Raw genomic sequence first — 12,028 nt, forward strand, 5'->3', positions numbered from 1 at the left:
ACGCCGGGGCTGGGGGGGGCCAGCGCGCGCTCACGCGGGACGAGGGGGGGGGCCGGGCCGGAGCCCGGTTCCCCCCCGCACCGGGGAGGCAGCGCGCGGCCACAGCAGCCGCGACGGACGGCCAGGACCCGACCCGCGCCCGGGCACGCGCGCCAGAGCGGGAGACGCGGCCGGGGGAGGGAAGACGGCCCCCCCGTCGACACACCACGCCACCGCCGGGCCGGAGGCGGCGGCAGACACGGATGGGAGGCCGCAGCGGGCCTGGGAAGCGCCAAGCACACCGGGGCGCGGCACCGGGGCAGCAGCCGGATGGGAGGAGGGCCACCAGACGGCTCAGCGGCGAGGGACTAGGCGCCGGAAACAGGAAAAGCAGCGGGGGAAAGGACCGCGGGCCGCCGCGAGGGGGCTCAGGGACCCTTCAAAGGCGCCTCAGAGCCCGAGGTCGGCCACCGGGGCACACGGGGTCCCACCGCCCGAGGCCTCCAGCACAAGGGCGGTCCCGTGGCACCCGAGGATGCCGACCCGGCCCCCGGCGGGCCCTGGCAACCTCGCGGGGCTCGGGCCACAACCACCACGCCACCGTCACGACCGGCCCCCAGAACGCTCTCCCGCACGCGCAGCAACGCCAACCCCCCTGCACCCTGCTCGACCAGAGACCCTCCTTCCTCACGAGGGGCCGAGAGCACTTCGCCCGGGGACGACCACCCCCCCAAAGCCGTAGCGGCTGGGGAGGGGACAACACCCAACAGCGGCGAGGCCGGTTTCGGTCCCAAGAGGGCGGATCGGGGGCACGACGTGCCTTCAGCCATCTGGTCGAGGCGGGCACGGAGGGGGTGGGTCGGCGGTGACGGGGAGGGGGCGCAGGGCGGGCGAGGGCCGGGAGCGCGTGGGGGGAGTGGTTCGGGGGAAGGGCGCGCGCCAACGAAGACGCGAACCGGGCCACCGGGTAAACGTGCACGGGATCCCACCGCCACCAGCATGAGAGCGGTCCCGCGACGCCCGGGACGCCGGCCGGCCTCAGCACCCTTGGCGGGCCCCCCCCCCGCGAACCAGGCCCCACCACGGCTGGGACCCAAAAACCCCACGTGACCCCCGCCGCAGGGGCCCAGCAGAACCTCCGTCCATCCGTCTGGTCCATCCCGGAGTCACGACCCAGGGGAAGCAACCCCCAGGCGAGAGCGGCCCGACCCGTGCCCGCACGCCACCCCCGGCGGCAACTCGGGACGGGAGCGGGCGGGAGACAGCCGCTCGCACGGCACGGGGAAGCGGGACGCGCGGGGGCGCCCCACCCCTCGGGAGACACAGCACCGCGAGGGAGTGGCCGCACGCGCACTCGCACGCACGCGGGAGCCCCGCGCGCCGGACGCCGGCCAGGCCCAGCGGGATCCTCCCCCGACTCGGAGGGGGGAGGCGCAGGCCGCGGTAGGCAAAGAGCGGCGCTCGGCCCCGCCGCGGGGCCGGCAGACCCCTCACGGAGAGGGGGCTCTGCCCAACACGCAACGGTAGTCACCCCGCATCGGTGGCCACTACGCGCAGAGGAGGGGCGGCAGCTGGGGGGTTCCGGTACCCCAAGGCACCCTCTCGGATCGCTAGAGAAGGCTTTCTCACCGAGGGCGCATCGCCCCCACCCATTCGTCCCCCGACCGGGCCCCGCTAAACGGCTCTCCAAAGGCCGCCAAGGGCTCGGGGGGCGGGGGTAGGTCTGCGGCAAGGGGCAGGCACAGGGCAATCCTGAGCGCTCACGGCTGGGGCCCAACAAGGAGACCGTCCTTGCCCCGCCACGCACACCATGCTCGCGTCACCGCCCGGAAAGAGCTCCGTGCCTCCGGCGAGGCCACGAGAGGCGGAGACGGACGTGGCATGCTGGGGCGAAGAAACGGCACCCCTCGGCTGGCCAAGCGCCACAGCGCTGGCTCGGCCCGCCGCGATCGCTCACACACCCCGCCACGTCCAGGCCCCCCCAGCACGGCATGCGCCAGGGGGACGACGAGGCGCCCGCATCCCCATGGGGGGGGCAGGTGGTCCTCCCTTACCGACTCCACCACCCGCTCCTCGGACTACGCCACCAACAGCGGTGGCCCGAGGGGGTCGCTGGGAACAGGAAACGACGCCACCGCTCGGCCTCGGGCACCTGAGACAACCTGGAGCGCTCCAGGGGCACCACGGAGGGCCAGGCGCAACGCGCTCAGCACGCCCAGGCGGTGAGCAGCGCGGCGTCGGGACGGCCCTCCCCATGGCAGGGAGAGCCGCTCACCACACGAAGCCAAGAAAGGCAAGCGAGAGTGTCCGCTGCGTCAGAGGACCCCGGTCCCACGGACACCAGGAGGCCGAACGTGGGAGGGCGGGGTCGGGCCGGAGTCCACACCCCCCCCGCGCCCTCCCCGCACCGCCACAGCAGGCGGAGGAGGAGGAGGAGCGCGAAGGGCCCGCGGGCAGAACGAGAAGAGCGGTCCCATTCGCCATGAATGTCCGTCCCTCGTCTGACGCGGCTTAGGCCCGGCCCGGGAGAGCACGAGATCACCACATCGATCGGCAGAATGTGCCCAGGGAGGTCCCGAGGGGGGGAAAGCCCGGCGAGGACAGCAACCAGAGGGACCTGCTTTCAGCCTCGCCAGCACCCCTCGACCCCAGGGCGAGAGCAGCCGGACAACCCAAGGAAGGAGGACGCCTGACACGTGGCACGGAGCCTTGCGGGACAAGGGTTGTCACGACCGCAGCCAGGTGCCCGCAGTGGGGAGCGCACGGGGTAAAGCACCCACGCCGCCTGCCCACACCGCCCTCGGGTGCTGGAGACCGGAGGCGGCACCACGGCCTGGACCATCTGGAGGCACCCGAGCCGGCGCACAGGCCCACGCGGACGGCTCAAGTAAGCGAGGGCACAGCCGGGCTTGGCACCATGGTCAAGCCCAGAGGTCCCCCCCGCCCCGCACACGCCCAGAGGTCCCCATCTCTAAGGCGACAGTCGCCAAAGCACAGCGTGTCAGCACCTACCTGGCAACAAAAAGTGCTCATTTCAGGTGACAAAATCACCACGCCGACTGCCGGGGCCTAGACACAAGTCACCGGGACCTCCTGGGACCGTAGCCAGGCCACCGGCCCCAAGCACCGTTCCATCAGCCCCGGCCCCTGGAGCCCCCAGGGCCATCTGGTCGACCCCGGGAGCGTGGCGGCAGCCGGGACCGACGGGGGACTCGCGGGAGGTGGAGCGGGCCGGGTAGGCCCTCCCCCAGTCCGCCTGTCGTCCCCACGTCAGGACTTAGAAAAATCACCAAAGTCCTGCGGAGGCACCTGTGGACGCCCTGCTCCCCGGCCCTCAGGACGGCCCCACGCCTGTCCCATGCCGGTCCCATGCCGGTCCCCGACTCCCAGTTGGGACTGGGGGGGGGAGGGGGCGATACCACGGAGGCGTCCCCGACGGCCGGACCGCAATGGGAATCGCGGCCGGGCCCCTGGGGCGCCATATCCGTGCCTCCCCTCGCGACCCGATCCGGTCCGGTCCGTTCCGGTCCCCTCCGGTCCCCACCTCCGCAGCGGGCCTCGGAAAGCTTGGTAAGAAAATCGGGTCAGACGACCGGAACCCCACGCGTGCCCCGTGGCCGGGCCCGTCACGCCATCCACGGGCTTCCTCTCAAGGCTCGAGCGCGACACGGGAGAAAACCGCGCGACACGGAAGGCCCGACGACCGACCGGAGCCACCGGCCGGATGGCGTCCGGGCGCCGGACACACCCGCTCCCATTCCCCCACGGGCCGAGGAGGGGACACCGGTGGGTGCTGGTCGACCCGTCCAGGCGACCCCCACACCCTTCTCAGGGAGCGAGGCGGTGGCGGCGTCACACCCTCACAAGCCTGGAGGTTCAATCTCCCGCGAGCCGATCGCGCGCCGACACCCCAGAGAGAGCGGGACAATCACGCTAGTGTCACCGGCTTCCTGGAACTCCGGCTTGGGGACCGCAGCCAAATGCCATCCCTTACTGACATCGGCGACGCTCTGGCAGGGTGACGCTATATAAAAGCGGCCGCCAGGTGGCGCCCGACAACCGGCGCAAAGGACACCGAGACAGATCCAGATCGCGGGCCCGTGAAGGCGCACAGCCGGCCGCCCGGCCACCCGATCTTGTCCCGGCCCCACCTCGGAGGGGCGGGCAGAGGGTGTGGGGCGCGCGGACCCGGGGCGTCGGCCTCGGGAGCCCCCGACCAGCGCGGCACGGCTGCAGCACCCCAGGGCAGACCGGGAAAACGTGTCTGGGCCGCTCCAGCCGGAAAGGGAGCCGGCTGGCCACGGGACACGCGCGTACGCATGCGCTCACGCCCACGCACGCACGCCCACGCACGCACGCACGACCCCGCCGGAAGCGGACGTGGGCGGAAAATTCCCCAAAGGGGCGCGCGTGGGTGGCTCAGTCGCTAAGCGTCTGCCTTCAGCTCGGGTCACGATCCCAGGGTCCTGGTTTCCAGCTCCCCGTCGGGCTCCCTGCTCACCGGGAAGCCTACTTCTCCCTCTCCCGCTCCCCCTGCTTGTGTTCCCTCTCTCGCTGTCTGTCTGTCTGCCTGTCTGCCTGTCTGCCTGCCTGCCTGTCTGTCTGTCTCTCTCTCTCTCTCTCTCTCTCTCTCTCTCTCTGTGAAATAAATAAATAAAATCTTAAAAAAATAAAATAAAATTCCCCGCAGACACCGGCAGGCCCCAGAGGCCCGGCCGGCATTACGCGGGCTTCCCACAGCGGCACACGGGCGGTGCCCTGGGCCTCTGGGAGGACTTAAGACAAATTTCGGGGGGCAGGCAGGGAACGGAAAACAGAGACCGTGTGAGTACTCCTAGAACAACAACGGTTGAACCATTTTTCTTCTATCATTTCAAGGGGAGGAAGTCTCTCTCAAGCATACGAAGAAAGCTCAGGAGGGCAGAAAGGGGGTGATTGACACACGCCCCCAGAAAGGTGCACACTGAATCCCTCTCTGCGTGTACCACGATGACATCCAAGGACAACAAACAGGCATGGGGGAACATCCGTGCAAAGGCAGGTGTGGCGATAAGAATATCGGTTTCCCCCGAAACCGCCTGGGTGGCTCAGTCGTTGAGCGTCTGCCTTCGGCTCAGGGCATGATCCGGGCGTTCTGGGATTGAGCCCCGCATCAGGCTCCTCCGATGGCAGCCTGCTTCTTCCTCTCCCACTCCCCCTGCTTGTGTTCCCTCCCTCTCTCACTGGCTGTCTCTCTCTCTCTGTCAAATAAATAAATCAACCAGTATTTAAATATATATATATATATATAATATTATATATTAATATATTTATATTTAACGTTTTTATTAAATACATTTAATATGTTTAAATATATTATATATTTATTTTATTGTATATTTATTATATTTTTATTTATATAATATATAAATAAATAATATATTTATTATATATAAATATATATTATATATTTATTAAATATATTTAATATATTTAATATTATATATATATTATACACACACACACACACACACACACACATATATCTCGGTTTCAGCATCTGTGACCATAACCCGGAAACACACGGTGGGGGGGGGCGGGGGGGGAGGAGGAGGCGCGGAATGGGGAGGAAGGGAGTTAAAATAGCCATTCACTAAACAAATCCAGCTCCGGGACATCCGCGCATTCCAACACTAGGACACGGGGGGGGGGGGGGGGGGGGGCGGGGGGGGGTAAGAGAGGAAGGGAGGGTGGGTGGTGCTTGAGAAGAGGTAAATAATTGATGATGAAATGTTCCATGATATTAAGGAGAAAAGAAAAACCAGGCGTAGCACTTCCTCTGGCGTGTAAAGGAAAAAAAGTTTTTTGTTTCTTTTTTTTTCTTCCTTTTTTCGTCTTTCAAGTACACGTATTTCAGGGCACCTGACTGGCTCTGTCGGAGGAGGACCGGGTGACTCTTGATCCGCAGGGCTCGTGAGTTCCAGCACCACGCTGGATGGGCATAGAGATTACTTAAAATTAGAAAGCTTTAAAAAACAAACACACAAACCACAGACGCGGAGCAGCATTAAGCATCCAAGACATACACCTGTCTTGGGGCGCCTGGGTGGTGCAGTCGGTTGGTTGGGCAGCTGCCTTTGGCTCGGGTCATAGCCCCAAGGTCCTGGAACAGAGCCCCCCATCACGCTCCCTGCTCAGTGGGGAGTCTGCTTCTCTCCCTCCCTCTGCCGATCCCCCTGCTTGTGCTCTCTCACTCACGCCCTCTTTCTCAAATAAATAAAAATCTTTATTATGGAAAGAAAAAAAAAAGATAAACACCTGTAAACAGGAAGTAGTCAGAGGAAAACATCCACAGTAGCAGAGGATGCGACATTAGAGGGCAGCAGAGCAGCATCCTAGCCAGGTGCTATGGCGCTTTACTGCTTTCTGTGCCCCGTAGGGACCTTTAAAAAAACCTCACCCTCCTATCCAGGGAGGAGAGGGCAGAAGCAACCTCCAGCAAGACTTCCTTTGATTAAAGGGAACTCTTATTACATTCACCTTCACCATTTGAACATGGGCTTTTAATGGTTTCCTTTCCAAGCCTTTCTCTTTGCCTTCTTCTTACCTGTGTGAATCCCTGATCCCACAGTCACAACATCCCCCCCCCCCCCCGCCACCACCAGAACACACACACACACACACACACACACACACACACACACACACACACGGATGAAAACTGTTCTCTGTACACCATACATCCTGAGCACTGCGAAAGTAAATGAGGAAACGCGGACAAGAGAGAAATCAAGCAAATACCGTAACTCTGAAGGCTGGACATCTACTGAGTTGAGAGAACTGACCAAACATCAGAAACTTGAAATGAAGGTTTTCCTTTAAAGTTGATTCTTCCTTAGTGGGCTAAACTACCTACGTTCTTTACCGGTATTTCCTCAACTCAAGAGTGCGGCGATCCAAAGGCGGTTTCGCGGTAAAAAGTTTGTGGGTGCCGTCTTGACATTTGCTTTGCACGTACACATATTTCAGGGCACCAGGCTGGCTCGGTCAGTCGGAGGACCACGCGACTGCGACTCTTGATCTGCAGGGGTTGTGAGTTCCAGCACCACACTGGATGGGTGTGGAGATTACATAAACAAGCGGATTATTCTGGCCTCAGCTAAGTACTTTGGTGGTGGTGGGGGGGTGGCTTCTGTAGGATTCAAGGCTTTTGCACTTCTCGAATTCTCATATTTTCTTTCAGTGATCCTAAGAAAATACACATCCTAATACTGACCTTTATATTTTTTGGGGGGAAGATCAGGTTAATAACAATTCAAGTGATAAATACTCTTAACAACAGTATTTTATGTGATACTAATGTCTTCTGTTTCTTTCCTTGCACTTTGTCCCTGTCCTTCCTATTTTTCTTAGCTTTACTAAGTAGGCAGTGCAGAGTAGGGACAATTTTCTTGGTGTAAAAAAATAGTAAAAGAAATCTAGGGTAATCCAGGGTACAATCTCCTATAGACAGTTGCAGTACAAGGAAAAGACCTTGCAAGGCTTGGCACAAACTGACCGACAGAATCCCATTCCTGTTGTCTTGCACGTGGTCAGAGGAAAGGTCCTGCTACTCAATGCTTTGAAGATCTATACAGACAGTGATCACCACATGGGAGTCAGAAAGAGAAATCAGTAAGGTCAATGGTACAAGAAGGCATAATGTCGGGGTGCCTGGGTGGCTCAGTTGTTAAGCGTCTGCCTTTGGCTCAGGGGCATGATCCTGGCATTCTGGGATCGAGCCCCACATCAGGCTCCTCCACTGGGAGCCTGCCTCTTCCTCTCCCACTCCCCCTGCTTGTGTTCCCTCTCTTGCTGGTTGTCTCTCTCTCTGCCAAATAAATAAATAAAATCTTTTTTTTTTTAAATAAGGCATAATGTCAAAGTTTTGCATAGATTTGCAGGTTTTCCTTAAGTCCACATAAATTTGTAATGCTTACTTTCCAATGATTCCCTTAACTCTCAGCCTTCTTAAATCTTCGTTAACTCAATCTTCTTAATTCCCAACAGGAAGCACTAAATCCCTAAAGATGCTCAGGAGAAAGTCTCCCAATATCTTTTTGAGCAGGTGCTAAATGATGGATGGGATCACGAGTATGGGAATTTCTAAGAAGCTGATTCTCATGCCCCGCCCTGGGTGGTTGGCGGTTGCGACTCACATCTGTTTTAAACTGGCCCAAAGCCAGTGGCTTTTGTTCTCTGAATTGGAAAGGAACTCAAAAGTGGGGTGTTAAAGGTACAGGGAACCACAGGATGTGGATGTTGTGGGTCTCCGGTGCCTCATAAGGAAGATGCATCTGTTGGATTAAACAGCTGGTAGAAGACTGAGTCAGCAGCAGACATGAGCAGTTTCCCAGCACCCAGGTCCCACCCGTCCCACTACTTTCCACCTCTCTCCCTTAGAACATGGGCTTGTCCAGGTTTAGTAGCCAATCTGTATAGTTAGTTCTGACTACTGGGGTCAGTGTGATGGTATGCACAATGCTGAACAAAGAGATCCTTCCCCCAGATGTGGTGGAGACCAGACGGCTTGGAGCGTGGAAGCCAAAAAGCCACGGCAGAACCATCCTAACCCCTCCCGGCAAACAGTCTATCCAGAGAGAAAGTCATTGTAGGGAGAAGGTTTCTCTATTATTTTTCTCATTAGAATAGAGGTTAATGAATCTCAGTGCAAAATCATCTCCCCATCCCCTGCAATCAATCTGCACTGGTAGTTGAGTTAATTGGTGTATGTAGGATAGATCTTCAGTTTTCATCACTGAATTCTCTCTGTGCAGAAACAATGTACAGGAACTAGAAGAAATACATCCAAATGGAATATAAGGTGATTAGAGCCCTGCTTTAGACATAGCCCCTGGAGTCTTTGCATTGGAGAGAGGGGAAGATTTTACTCTGGAGTCAGATTCACTTCCTTTACCTTGAGCCTCCAGACTAACACAGGAGTATGTTGACTTTTTCCAGGTTTCTTTGGGTGGACTAGATCTGCTGTAAATACACAGTAGAATGAGGTATGGTATTACGCAGACAAATGCACACCAGAGAGTTGGGGAGATGCCTAAGGTGACAATGCTTCTTTCTTCCAAAGAAGGCAAATGATCTGGACAGCTCCTATGACAGTCCACAGAACTGATGCATTCAAGCCTTTGCCCTGGAGCTTCGTAGCATCCATATATCCTGTAGAAACTAAGATTTAGTTCTGAGACTTTATAGGAATTATACACAGATAATCCATACTTTTTCTTTCAATTTGTGTGGCAAATTACAATGATGAAGTAGCTGGTCCTGGATTTAGGTAGAAACTGCCAAGTCTTTCTAAGTCAGGCTCCTTCAAGAGTCATCATATCAATGGAGTTCAGGCTCTGTCCCCAAATGCTGCTCAAGGGACAGATCTCTGAGAAAAATGCCCACAAGTGGCGCAAGGTGGAGCTAACTTTCCAGAACTGCATGGCATGGGTGTGGGGAGGGGGTAGGACTGAGAAGCAAGAACAGGGATAGGAGGGGAACTGGTTTGCGTTATTTCCCTGTTGAGATGCAAATGATCTGGGAACAATTATTGTGGAAGATGTAAGGCTCAGGGTGAGGGAGGCTGGAAGGAAACACTGAAGGGTGAAAGTTTGTAGAGCGTTAACACTCTTGTGAGTAGATTTCAAAGAAGAAAGTATGATGTTACAAAGAGGAAGCCCAAGGATCAAACTTAAGAAAGATATTTAGAAATTGATGCTGTGGAAGATAGTAAGTGAATGATTGGTATGGAACAAGAACCCTGATAGCATTTTTTACTAATGTTGTACTTTCCCAAGGTAGTCCAAGTTGAACTCTTGGCTTCCAGTAGCTGCCTGGGTTAACAGAGGAATGGGAGAGGAAATCTCTCCATAGAGATTTCTGAAGAAATTCAAAAATTTAACTTGTACATTGACCCTGTGATGGAAATAAGAATGCACAGGAAAGCCCTTTGGGAGTTAGCTTTGGAAAGGAAATGCTAGAAAATACAAATAAGCCCAGAGCATTTACAGAAAAAGAGAAAATTCTATGCATAGAGAATGGTCACATTTAACCTAGTTTGGAACATATAATCTTCCATCAGAGTACTGGTAACAACATTTCAGTAAACTGGGGTCTGGATGCCTTGTGTTGAATAAAAATGGCAGCTGGTATTTTGTGTGAGTTCAATCAGGGAGACACAGGTGACAATTCCTTGTTTAGCAGAACCTCTTGGCTCAGAAACACATTGAGATGTCTTGTGTTTTCCAGGTCTTTTGTTTATGAATGCTGTTCAGGGCTGTTATTATATCTGAGGGGCTGCCTTTTTCACCATGTGTGTATATGATGTGGGACTTATTCGCAAGCCTTGCCTAAGACCTAATTAATATCAGTACCCCAAGTAGCTTACAAGATTAGAGTCTAAGGCTATGATATAGGAATATAGACTTCCTCATCTTTTTCTTAGTGTCCCAAAATATAATCAGATAATCCTCTGTCTGGTTACTTGGGAGCCAAGTTACTTTCTTGCAGAAACATTCTAAAGAGTTCCTTTAGAAAATCTAGGGAAGTGTAAGTCTAAAAACAAGCTCTACCCTGAAGCCCCCGGCTGCTGACTTGAGCACAGATGGGACAATGTTAACAGCCAAGAAATATGAGGTCTTTGGCTCCTTTCCCAGAACTGCCAGGCTAAGACCTTGGCAGAGACTCAACAGGAAACTGAACTCTATTTGCATATCCTTTTGTACATGGGAGACTAAAAGCTTCAACCTTGAATGATCACAGTTTTTGAGAATCATGATGCGGCATTAAAGAGAAGGAGGAGTGTCTCAAGGGAGGTGAGCTGGCGGCGAAGCAAGGTAGGTGTGAGGTTAGCAATGACTTTCAATCCCCTTTGATTAACCATGAATGTATTTCATTTTGTTCTTTTTTTTAAATTTTTATCCTTATGGGGTCACATAAAGGAATCAGCTAGGCAGAAATCTGTGCTTCCGATCTTGGGAATCTGTCAAATTCGATCTCTTTGGTCCCATGGCTTCTTCCTTCTCTCTCTTGCTGGGCAGGGACCTACAGTCCCTTGTCGGTGGTGCTGAAAGAATCCTAGAGACCATCTAATATAAACTCTTCATTGTACAGACGAGACTCTGAGGCTTGAAGAGGTTAACTGAGTTATCTAAAGTTACATGAAAAGAAGTAAGAATTTTGACTCCCATTTTTTTTTAACAGACCACTAGCTTTTCTCAGCAGGTGGAAGTTTCCCCAGATCTCAGACAGCTTCTTTCCAGCATGTGATTGGGCATGGGTACCCTTCACTATCTTCTCCCATCAGAACATGCATTTCTGGCAAGAGAACAGCTTTGATTCCCTAGCTTTTCTTTCTAGTTCCCTGGATCAGTTCCCTATGGTTCTTTAATGGAAGAAGCTAGAGCACGGAAATGGGGATAGGGGATACTTATCATTGGGATTTATTTAGGGGAACTGGGTTTTCTTGGCCAAGTACGATAGTGAAAACTAACCCCATGTAGACAGCATGGGCAGTACGATGACGGACAAACATAACCCTTCACAGGTTAATTACCCCACTTTATCGGTTCCTTTGTAAGGGTGACAAAAGACCTCTCCATTCCTAAAAAGGTGCAGTAAATGTACCCAAGACTGGGGAGCCCCTGCAGGAGAGTATCCTCAAAGCTGGATAAGGCAGAGCTTTCTGAAGACTGAGAATTTAGTGACCGGACCTCTGCAAAAGAGGAAGCACTGATAAGAATGGTCAGACACAGACTTCATACTACTTCAAAAATGATGACTTGTACATTTTCCAGAAAGGACCAGGACAAGGAAGGTCAGCCCAGGCAGATACCCCAGGTCGGAGACTGGCTTCCACGCCACACACAGAAGCTATCAGTCCTGGAGGCAACATGTGACGGTAGAATCGCGGGCCCCTGATAGGAAGCACTTCTGTCCTCCTTGCATAGCTTCCTTTTACAGGGGAAAGCCTACTGCGGTCAGAAAAGACTCTGGGAAAGTCCTGGGCCCACTTTTTTGCCCACAGATG

The sequence above is a fragment of the Ursus arctos genome, unplaced genomic scaffold (genome assembly GCF_023065955.2).
Source record: "Ursus arctos isolate Adak ecotype North America unplaced genomic scaffold, UrsArc2.0 scaffold_83, whole genome shotgun sequence".
Classification (NCBI taxonomy): domain Eukaryota; kingdom Metazoa; phylum Chordata; class Mammalia; order Carnivora; family Ursidae; genus Ursus; species Ursus arctos.